The sequence below is a fragment of the Nicotiana tomentosiformis genome, chromosome 10, assembly GCF_000390325.3.
Source record: "Nicotiana tomentosiformis chromosome 10, ASM39032v3, whole genome shotgun sequence".
NCBI classification, from domain to species: Eukaryota; Viridiplantae; Streptophyta; class Magnoliopsida; order Solanales; family Solanaceae; genus Nicotiana; species Nicotiana tomentosiformis.
Genome location: NC_090821.1, coordinates 29,128,454 through 29,141,317, shown reverse-complemented (window position 1 = coordinate 29,141,317; position 12,864 = coordinate 29,128,454).

The window sequence follows — 12,864 nt, the reverse complement described above, 5'->3', positions numbered from 1 at the left end:
TCCTGGTTTCCTGTAAGTGTTATTGGACTGGTGTGGTGCAGGAGGATTTGGTGGCAGGTTTTGGTTTTGTAGGTTTTGTGGTGCTTGGTTCTGGGTATTTGGATTTTGTTGGTCAATATCAGGGACATTTAGAGTGAGAGAGAGGTTTACCAAGTTTCAGACCTGCTCAAGTTCTCCTTGTAGCTCCAAAATCTTTTATTCCAGACGTAAGACCAGTTCATTCTATGCTGGGGTGCTCCGACCATCTGAAGTTTCGACGTTCTCAGCTATAGTAGCATTGCCCTTCCTGATACCACTCAAATCGTCCATTTTACCTTTCCCATTTCTTTTGCCTTTAGGATCACTTGGTAGAGGAGGAGGTCGAGGACCTCTGGATCTAGTGTGATATGCTGACGATACCAGTATGCACGAACCAACCTTTGGGAATGGGAATAAACAAAAGAAAGAAAAAGCAAAAGGCAACCAAGTTAGTAAGGAATATTAAAAGAGTGTTTGCAATATTAAAACATGTTTCACAAATTCATGCAATAATTCGCGTCCTAATTTGGGGACCTCATTGTGCCCGAGGTAGGCCTAAGCGGCACGTAGACTTGGAGAAAACTGATGCCAATATTTGCTTTATTTCATTAATGCCAAAAAATGTTTACGCAATAACACGTTGGCATATTTTTCTCCAAGTAATGCACATAGTATGATAGCGTCCATTGGGACTGTGGAAATCCCGTCGGACTTTGGACGAGGTTCATCTTAGCGGGTTGTTACGTCAATAACGCTTCAACCCGTACTAGATTAAGCATGATTCATGTACATTTGAAGTTGGAGTAGGGTTTATAGAATGGTCTATACTGGTACTCCCAAGTGGACAACTTGAGAGGGAAAGGCACGAGACCGTCGATTGCATCGCTGATCGACTAGTCTACCACAAATAAGCCTTTTCGATTTAAAAGGGTAATTTTCGGAAGTGCGCGGACACTCATCAAGTGCCTCTATAATGATAGTTAGCACGAGTGGAGTATGATGTGGAGCATACTTTATGCAGCAATAATAACACGTTGTCAAGTATTTGCATGATATGTAAAAGAAGTAAATAATATAGCAAAGGTAAACATGTAAAGAATATAGAAGAAATACAAAAGGAAGGAGTTAGTTTAGTTCATAAAAATATATGCGGGAATGTAATAAAGCAGGTAAGAAAGTAGGCAAGATATAGCAATTTTGACAAGATAAAAGAGCGGTCATAGCAAGTAAAGGCGAATAGGGGGAAGGGATGTGCCTGTCATATCAGATTTAAACAAATAAAGGTGAGTAGGGGAATGGATGTGCATGTCGTAGCGGATTTAAACAAATAAAGGTGAGTAGGGGAAAGGATATGCATATAAAAAATAAAGTAATCCACATAAGACAAGTTCATTACGGTAAGAGCCTAATTGTATCCCTAGCAGAGTCGCCATGCTATCGCATCTTTTTTTCTCGCGAAAGCGGGCTTCGACATTGTGACAACTCTTTTGAGTGGGAGGTAAGTGTTAAAAGAAGAAGAGTTGCCACCTAACGATTTTTAGGTGCGTTAGGGCACCTATTTACAAATGACTCTATTTTGACTAGTCAGCGCCACCAAAGATCGGGTAAGGGCTCAAATTACCTCAAAGAAAAGGTGTTAGGCACTCGTCGAGGTCCACAACTGTGGGTCTCGGCCAAACTTTAGACTATGTGGATTATAATTAAGCAAGATGATTAAATAAACAAAGAGAATAAAAGGTCAAAGAGTTTCATTATCACACAATGAGAATTGGTACAAATCTTAAGGACTACATGGATACAACCATAACGGTCTATATTAGATGACTAAGTGTATAAAGAGGAAGGGGGTCCTAAGTTTCTTAGCCTAAAGGATCACCCCGTGCAATATAAATAATACTTCGCAACTCCTTTTAGATAGGAGTTGCTCATATTATTCAGCGGGCACAAACTATCATCTCCTGCTACCCAATTATTATGTTGAAGTTGTTTACTTAGAGAGTTCTAATTCAATTCCAGGTCGCGTCCTATGCGTGCACTATCCGTCCCATGCCTATGGTCCAGGAGGCATTGGACCTCTATTTGGGTGGTTTTAGACTTTACTTAGGCTTCTTAAAATGATAAAACTAAGCGACATTCAAAACAAGTAGGACTTCATGCAAAGACAAATAAAGGCTCAAGTTTGCCCCCACACATAAACCACAAATGCACTCGGGCAATTTAGGAAATGCATAGCTTCAGAATTAAGTCTTAAAGTCCTATAGGCATGGTTTCTAGATGATTCTGAATTCCAGCATGCAACGTTATTGCTCTTAATGGTTTAGGCGAGGAGGCAGTAAACTATTTGTAAGCTTAGAACTATTAACGCTGATTTTATAGATATGCGTCTTAGGAAGGTGACATTGTCATATAGGCATAATTTCTAATAGTGGCATAGTTAAGCAATGAAACAGTGTTTGAGAGTCCAACATTAACAACGTTGATCTCATAAACTATTTTAAGCGAGTGAAAATACCCTATAGGCAAGATTTCTAACGATTGATAATTGAAACTGATTTTTTGTAATACTTAGCCCCTATAGGCATGTTTTCTAGGCGAGCAATATGATAACAATAACAATAGCAAATTAGTCAATTAAAGTCCTATAAGCATGATTTCTAGATAGGCATTAGTGATCCTATAGGCATGCTTTCTAGATAGGCATTAGTGATCCTATAGGCATTAGTAATAGATATGGGGAACAAATAAAGTACTTAAGCTCATGTTTTGATAGAAAACAAGTTGAGTGAGTGTGTGATTACTATAGGCATGATCTCTACTAGTGTGCAACACATAATAGTCAAAATAACAAATAGAGCACATAAGTCCTATATGCATGCTTTCTACCAATTGTGCGAGTACAGATAACCCAGTATTTTCCAGGCATTCGACAGCTCCAGTAGCCTTGAATTCCCACTCATTAGATCAATCTAGTAAGTCTGGATCCAACAGCCAAACCCAGCATCACATAGAACCAAATACTAGGCCCAAATGAAGGACATGGCCACACAAGCAATAGACTATGTGTTGAACAAATTGAACAGAGTAGAAAGTCCACATACTTATTTCCCGGGAATATAAAGCATACGCAAATTTGTGTGGCATGTTGGCAGGACACGCATAAACAAATTCATGTTTGCATTTTGGACATGATTGATAACAGACTATTACTAAAGAGGTTTTAAACACAGACGTGGTCAAAAAAAACTTAAGAGAATTTCAAGCGGGGGATCTAATTATGAAAGGTTGAAGGATCAACAGAGCACTGTCTAAATAGAGTAGTTTTAGCATAAAGAATGGCAATATAAGTTCAAACAAGTGAAAAAGCAGCATGTGCAACATTAGTAGAATCGAGGAGGCGTATCACTTAGATTAACATGGCAAGCATACATGCTTAGTTTTCAGAACAACAAGATTATAGCAAAGCAGAAATAGGCTTAAAAGAGACTCAAAACTAGGAGATTAAGGCACGAAGGTCTAACAAAGTTATAGTCAGAGAATGGCAAGTAAACAAGGATGTAGGCAATGTTTATAACAGTCGATAAGAATCTTAATCACAAAGGTTTCTAAGTCCAAGGATTATGGTAGGAAGATATGTGCATCTTAAGGTCATGGGGTAGACAATATATTAGGCTAAAACATTGAGACACATAAGGTTCATGTAAGCAGAAGAGCAGTAGAACATGCATGAGGGATTCATTGGAAAGAAATTCACTCAAACAAGTTCTAGGTGGGAGATAACATCCTTAAGAAAGGCGGAAACCTAAGGCAAGGCATGAGGAAAGGCTTTTGAAGAGAAGCTAGTAATCAGAGTAGCATAACAAGCTGAAAATAATCATAAACTATTCAATTGCGCACATATAACAAGCATAAAACCAAGAATTTAAGTAGGTTCAGATAAACAGGGGAAAGGTTAATGAAATCAAATACGAACATGAACATGAACAGAGGCAAACAATATCATATTGATTCACAAAAATCAGAATATCATGAACACCAATAAAAGAGAATAAATTGCTAGAGTCTTATTACTCACCAATTTGTAGAATTAACAAGCTAATAAGGCAGAGATTACGAACCAACAACTTGCTTATCAGTAACACGGAGAGAACAACAAAAACCCCAAATTTCTCAGTGCGTCAGAGTTCCCAAGGGATTCAAATGAACCCATGCAGTGCTCACACTGAGAGAGGTTGAATAATAGAATTCCGGTGGCCTTGGCTTTTAGCCGGCCAAAGTCTCAAATTTTAGAGTAGTGAAATGAGTGGGAGTGAGAGAATAACAGTGATTCCGGTCCCTTTAAGGGGATTTAGGGGAGGGGTTTATATAGTAGTTAAATCATACGATTATATAAGAAAAGAAGTCAATCAAACATAAAGAAGGAAAGGAAAAATATACATGCAATCATAAAGCAAGCAGTAAAGGAAAGAAATCGAAATTCAAACCCTAATTAGGGTTCAATGTTTGAAAATCTGTCTACTGGTATGAAAAATCAACTATTCTTCCATGTATATGGACGAGATATTGTCCAGATCTTAGCGATTGAAGTTGAACGGGGCCGAATCTGAGAGATGGTACTGGCCATGTTTAGGCAAGTACTAAGTAACACCATAGTCTTGCAAGTAACAACGAGGTAACGCGTAAAAGGTAAATAAATCAGAGAAGGAATCCATGATTTGCTCGGATTTGGAGAAGATTGGGGAGGCGGTTAGGGTTTCTGAAAGAGGGAGAAGGAGAGATGAGAGAATATAGAGGCGGTGGGGTAGGGGATTTGTCTCTAGGGTTTGAGGTTATGGGGATATAAGGGGAGGTAGAGATTTATTACGGGCCGTTGATCATTTGATATCAACGGCCGAGGTTGAATAGGAAACTTGGTGGGTCAGAAGGCAATGGGTCATTTGGTTGGGCTGCTGAGGTTATTGGGCCAATTTAGGTCCGAAAATTAGACTTAAAATTTGGCTTCTACTTAAATACACGAAATTTATCCAAACATAATTTATAAAAATACTTAATAAATAAATAAATATATTATTTATGCACTAAAGTGATTAAAAATAATAATTTAGTATTATAAAAATATAATATGCTATTTTGACACAAATAATGTAATAAACGAGCATTTATGTATGAACATAGGCTATTATTGCAAAAATTACATAAATAACTAAAATATAGATATAATTATATGAAACAATATAATATATATATATTTTAAAACATGTGTGTGGGTGTAAAATAATAAATTAAGATGATTGAGTTATTGCAAATAATTTAAGGGAATAATTAGCAAATATTCAAGTAATTTTAATGCAAGAAATAGCTCCGAAAATTACAAAAAATTATGGACAATGCTTGTATAAATCTTGTAAATTAAGTAATGATGCGAAATGACATTTTGAAAAGATATATATACTATTTAGAAAAATGTGAGGGCAAAATTGGGTATCAACACTCACGTGCTGCACAGACAACTCACGTGCCAATAATATCAATATATGTATCCGCACAAACAACCCACGTGTTGCACGAACAACTCACGTGCCAGTAACATAATCCGCCCGGCATAGCCGCAGGCCCCAGTCTAAAATATCATACAGAAGCAATAAAGCAAGTTTACAAGTATATAATGAATGAAATAAGATTCTCCTATCCCTGGACTGGTGTAATAACATGCTAAAGTGTAGGCATTTGAAAAGTGTGCTATCGTAGCTCAATCCGGAAATTTCATCAATGAAAAGAATTTATCAAGTTCGTTCAGGGATTAAACCTCTAAGTAGACTCATCATGGCTCAATTAGATCACATGAACTATTAGCACATGTTAGATATCGAAGCTCGAAGCTTAACTGTCAGTTTTAGGCTTATATGAGCCCGAGCACAACCCAAACATGAATATACAACCCCGGTGCCCGCACATCGGATCATCCCCACACATGTGCGCACCCAAAAGCACATGGCTATCACAACAATGTAGGCAACTGGTGCCTCAACCGAGTTTAAATACAATACTTACCTCAAGCAACTCGAATCACTCTGCTAGCAAGCCTTTGCCTCGTGAATCGGCCTTTAAGTGCCTCGAATCTAGCCATAAACAATTCGATACAATCAACACGAGCTAAAGGAATCAATTCCATAAGAAAATACCAAGTTCTTAATCAAAAGTCAAAAAAGTCACTATAAATCCGGCCCCCGGGCTCACGTCTCGAAATCCGATAAAAGTTACAAAATCTGGAAGCCTATTCAACCACGAGTCCAACCACACAAAATTTACCAAACTCTAACACCAAATCTACCCCCAAATTCCCAATTTAAACTCATGAGGTCCCTAGCCTCAACTCCCAAAATTACACCTCAAAACCACGTAATCTAGGTGGGAAAATCAATGGGGAAACATAATTATTGAATAAATTTAACCATATGTGACTTACCTCAAGAAATCCTTCGAAAATCCTCTCAAACATCGCCTTAGACCGAGTTTACAAAGACCAAAATGTGAGAAATCACGAAACCCTTCTGATTTAAACACTGCCTAGTGCTTTCGCACCTAGGGCCAAAATTCCACTTTTGCGGGACCGCACCTGCGGTGAAACCTCCGCATCTGCGGAGCTCACTTAAGCTCCCAGACTCCACACATGCACACCAAAATCCGCACCTGTGGAAGCGCTTATGCGAGAACATCTGACCCCCTCCAGCCTCACTCATTCTCCGCTTCTGCGATCGTTTTTCTGCATGAGCGACTCCGCTTCTGCAACCTGCCCTTCGCACCTGTGACCACAGACTTATGCATACTCCCGGATCCCCATCCTGAGCCCGGTAACCACAAAGTCCACTCTCAATCAATCTTCCAAATTTTTAACTTTCGCCATTTCAAGTCTAATTCAACTACGGACCTCCAAATCACAATCCAGACACACTCCTAAGTCCAAAATCACCCAACAGAACCATCAAAATTCCATTATGGAGTCGTTTACACATAAGTCAACGTCCGGTCAACCTTTTCAACTTAAGCTTCCAACCTTGAGACTAAGTGTCTCAACTCATTCTGAAACCTCTCCGGACCCGAACCGACTACCCCGGCGAGTCACATAGCAGCTATAAAGCACAAAATGAGCAGTAAATGAGGGAACGAGGCTACAACTCTCAAAAGGACCAGTCGGGTCATTACAAAGAGATCGATAGATTGTTATGAGCAATATTAACCTTGTCAACCAATAATCCAAATAAATTAATTAGTTAATTCAATTAAAGAATACAATAGGATTGTTAGGTATCTCATGACCCTAGATTGTTTTCATCGCATTGATAACACAAAAATCTACACTTCTTTTGTTCAGAGTTCACTATTTGTTTTTCTTTATTTTAATTAGTTTAGATTCAAATACTTTTGGTTTTAATCCTTGTTTATATAATTAGGATAGTCTAATTTAGTTAATAGTTAATCACAAGTACTCGTGGGTACGACATCCGACTTTTAGTTATTTAATTACTTTACGATCGCGTATACTTGCGTGTATGTTTCGCCGCAATAATAATCTACTACGGAAGAGATAACATGGCAATAAAAGAGGCAACAACTTAAATTAAGGCTTATAAGAGTATATGTGGAAACAAAGGGTAGAACATGAACCAATCAGCTTCAAATAAGACATGTAAGGGTAAATTTATCAATGGAGGATATAACATGATAAGAGAACTTCATTTTAATGTACATAAGTGTAATGACCCGACCGGCCGTTTTGAGCATTTACACTTAGCTCGATTTTTTGATGGCATGAGTAGCTCTGTATGATGTATTATGACTTATGTGAATCATCAGTTTTGTTTTTTCAGGTTATTTGGAATTGATTAGAACAATGATTCTCAGCGAGAAGCTTAAAATTTGAAAGGGTTGACCAAGTTTAACTTTTTAGTATTTGACCTCGAATTAGATTTTTGATGGTTCCGTTAGCTCCGTTGGGTTATTTTGGACTTTGGAGCGCGTCTGAATTATGATTTGGAGGTCTGTAATAGAATTCGCCTTAAAATGGCGAAAGTTGGAATTTTGGAAAGTTTGACCAGGAGTGAACTTTTTGATATCGGGGTCGGATTTCGATTATGGAAGTGGGAGTAGATCCGTAATGTCAAATGTTACTTGTGTGCTAAATTTGAGGTCTATCAGACGTGATTTGATAGGTTTCGGCATCGGTTATGGAAGTTTAAAGTTTTAAATTTCACTAAATTCAAAGTTGAGTGTAATTTGTCGTTCCGATGTTGTTATGTGTTTTTTGAGGCCTCGAGTAGGCCCGTGTTATGTTATGGGACTTGTTGGTATGTTTGTACGTGGTCCCGAGAGGCCCGGATGAGTTTCAGACGGGTTTCAGGCTATTTTGTTTCCTTTATTCTTCACTGTTGGTTCTGCTGATGTCTGGTGCACCCAGTGTTCTTCGCGATCGCGAACTGAGTGATGTGATCATGTAAGGGGAAATTTGAGGCTGAGTGTTTCTTCACCGCGTTCGCGAATATGGGTCCGCGTTCGCATAGGTTACTGCAGATCGAGCATCGCGTTTGCATTGTAAAGCTGAGCTAAGCAGGTCTTCATGGCTTCTTCATCGCGTTCGCAAGACTGGGGCCGCATTCGCGTAGGTTCTTTTCGAGACTAAGCAATTGGTGCTTCGCGATCTCATAGCTCATTACGCAATTGCGTAGTATATTTTCAGGGGTAGTGCATTTTCTTCTTCGCGATCGCGAGGATATTTCCGCGATTGCGATTCATAGATTCGCTCAGTGATTATAAAGTACTCTATTTCGAGGGTTTCGACCAGTTTTGCTTTTTGGGAGCTATGGAGCTCGGATTGAGGCGATTCTTGTAGCAATTTTCACCTTATGAATTGGGGTAAGTGTTCTCTACTCAATTTTGGTTATATTTCATGAATCAATCTTCGATTTTAGCGTTTGCTTGATGAATTTTAAAGAGGAAATTAGGGGTTTTGGTCTAAAGTTTCATAATAAGAATTTTTGAGTTTCGAACATCGACTCGGAGTCAGAATTTAGTGAAACAAGTATGGTTGGACACTTAATTGAATGGGTTGTCAGATTATATGAGTTTTGTCGGTTTCGAGGTATGGGCCCGGGTGTGATTTTTGGCCGGTTTTGGGTTTGAATTAAGGATTAGATCTTTATCATTTGGAATTGTTTCCTTGGTCCTTATTTGATGTATTTGAGTTGATTTTGGCTTGTTTCAAACCGTTCGGAGGTCGGAACGCGCGGGATGGCATCTTTGGAGCATCGCTTGTCTTGCTCGGCATTGGTATTGGCTTGTTCGAGGTAAGTAACTCTTCTAATCTTGGTGCTGAGGGTGTGAACCCTGAATATACATGTTATGTGTTTGATTTTGAGGTGACGCACATGCTAGGTGACGGGCGTGCACTGTGTGAACTGTGATTTTCGTTATTTTCGTGGTACTATGTAGTTACCTGAACTTGCCTGAAATCATGAAATCTCTACGTACTACAATTATCGAGCTGTGATTATGTTAGAAATCATATCTAGGCTACATGCTTATCCTGTTGGGACCCACTGAGGTCATTTCTGTTGTTGAGTAATCTTCTTTCATTGCATTACATACTCAGTCATACACATTTACATTATATCATATCTCAATCTCTGTTGTTATTTATTGATGCATCATATCATTGCTTTCGGGCTAGTATCATTACATTGTGAGCCCGAGAGACTGGAGAGATTGATGACTGAGTAAGGCCGCGGGCCTGGTTGTGAGGATGATTATGGGATAGGGCAGCACGACGCAACGGGTCAGATTAACTTACTATAGCATTTTAGTTATCCGTACAGCACGTGAGTTGTCCGTTCGATTCCAGATATTGATATTATGGCACGTGAGTTGTCCGTGCAGCACGTGAGTTGTCCGTGCAGATTATTGCACTTGGGCTGTAGGAGCCCCTCCGGAGTCTGCACACCCCTAGTGAGTGCAGGTACTTATTGAGTGCGAGTGCCGAGTGCCTAGTGCCGAGTGCTGAGTGACTGGGAGGACGGAGTGAATTTATACTTTGAGAGTATGCATATAATCTTTATCACTGTTTACATCGCATTTGGCATGCACACTTGACATACAGGCATAGAGATGCATTTTTCCTCATGCTGTATAGTATCACGTCATTTATGACTTATCATATTTTTTTGCATATGGGCATAGAGAGGCATATTACACTTGCTATCCTAAAGGAAAATGGAACATCTTATTTATTGTTGAAAGGATTTTTGGAAAAAATCACAGTTTTCAAACTTACTCATAATTTGGCTTTTTCGGTAAAAGATTTGGGTTTCTACTAGGATACTTGAAAAGAAATGCCTATTTTTTTCTGGAACTGTGAACGAACTGAGCATTTTATTTCTGAGATACCTTTTTTGTTACTTGTACTATGCTACTATGAACTGTTGTGGAATATTGATGTTGGACCCGACCTTGGTGTTAGCTCGTCACTACTTTCAACCTAAGATTAGGGTTGTTACATATTGAGTACATGGGGTCGGTTGTACTCATACTACACTTCTGCACCTTGCGTGCAGATACTAACTGTTGACGTTGCTGTGATCGACAAGAGCTGGTATTGAAGATGTACCTGCGTCCCGATTTTAGCTGCCTCTTGTTCGTGGTAGCCTTAGATCTATAAAACTCTATTTATGTACTTTTTAAACAGACTATGTATTTATTTAATTTCGGCTTTATAAACTCTATTCTTAGAAGCTCATGATTTATATTACCAGTCCTTGGGAAATGTATAAGATTCAGATAATTTATTTTGATTAATTGTCCTGTTAAATATTATTGAGATTAGATAGTTATTAGTTGGCTTACCTAGCGGGTTGGGTTAGGTGCCATCACGACTAGTGGATTTTGGGTCGTGACATATTGGTATCAGAGCTCTAGGTTCATAGGTTCTACAAGTCATGAGCAAGTGTCTAGTAAAGTCGTGTGGATCGGTATGATGAAGTCCATACCTATCTTCGATAGGCTACAAGGAATTTAGGATATACTTCCCATCTATCTTTCCTTGTCATGCGGCATTGATTCAGCTTGAAGAGTAAATCTTTGTATGCGCACATGAGCGCTCGGTATCAGTTGTGCATTGACGGCTTGTGATTCCATGGATGAGGTGCGAGATGTGATTTCAGTATGCTGATGACGGGCCAGTCTGGAGGACTTGAGGTTGGGTTTTGAGTGTGGCTTGAGCACAGAGATGTTTATTGTGTGAGCACGTGCTTTTGGATATATATATCCGGTAGTTTCCCTATTAGTGGAATTTGTGGCTGGATGGCACGTGATGAGTATGATGTGACTGCGAGATGTGTTCATATGGTTTGAATACGACGAGAAGGGTTTGCTTGAGGTGTATAAAGGACTATCGGGTGCTTGATTTCTGTCTTGATGGGATGCATAGTCTCAACTTATGAGTGTATTGGAAGATCTTTTATGTTGTTCAATTGTGGAACGAATTACATTCTCATGTCTTGTTGATGAGTTCAGAATCAGGAAGATTAAGTGATTGCGTAGTAGTTGTTACTGTGGAAGGGTATAGAGAGATGTCAGTTTGAGGCGAAGCAGGTGGGTTATAACCTGCGAGGTAATCTACGGATGGGTGATTTTATGATGTTGTGTGAAGGCTTTCTTTTCTACTAGTGGGTTATATTTGTGCGATTTGAGGTATTATATAGTTTATGTTCCATGAGCTTATGAAGGATTTAGTTGAATCCTATTGCGGTATTATGATAGTATGGGGGTGGCTATTGTAAGTTATTAGATGCTTTATTCCTTGACTTTGAGTTAAGTGGGGGAGTCTGTTATTGATGAGTTGATTGCACGGTTGTGTGTTGTATTAGTTTCGGTTTAAGGTATATTTGTGAATAAGTTATGATTTACAGAGGCTGAAATCGAGGATGACTCGAGTAAAGAAATTTCTTGATACGGGTTGTATTATGCTTTATGAAAATATGGGAAACATTGAATAATTGAGTTGTTATTCGTAAAGGATGTAGTGTGCCTAGAATGGGGATTCACTCGGTTTCTTAGAAGTGTGGATTACTTATTAGGGTGTTGGTGTGCAAATGGGGCACAAGTCATTCGGTCCATTTGATCAGTTTAATTGAGATTTGAGCAGAGTGGATGACTCTCAAAAATGGTTCTAATGGATTAAAGATCTGTATGTAGCCATTGGGAATCTTCAGGATGTGTATATAGATAGAAACTGAGATTTACATTGGATGGTGTCGAGACTTGTGGCATTTTTATATCATTACGGACTATGCATTTCAGTATCAAGAAGGGGAAGGAAACAATATTAGGTTAACATAAGGTCTCTTTAGAGTGGGTGTCACAGTTGTGGTGCTTTGGGGGTGCTTAAGAGGGAATTCAGCGGCTTATGAGCCTTAGGGCAGTGTGGCCCTATGCTTGAGTTCGTGGGGAAAGTTTTGGTTAAGGATGGTAGTGTTCTAGCAAGGAGAAGTATCAATTTGAAGGCAATTCAGGAAGAACTCGGAGAGTTAGGACAACTTGGTAGTAGGTTGGATCAGCACAGTAATGGGTATAATCGGTTCTTTGGGTACATATGATGTGGCTAGTCTCTACAGGTGTTTCGTGATAATGCTCTTTGGTTTTGGCTACCTGCGTGGCTTGGTGAGTTAGGGAGATTTGGTTCTGATAGCTTGGTTATGTGCAAATGGGCTTCGAAGAGTTCTCAATGGTTTCAACCACGGTTCGAGGAGTATATTTCCTACCGGCGTGTGGAGCATGTGGTGCATAGTGATTTTCTCCTGG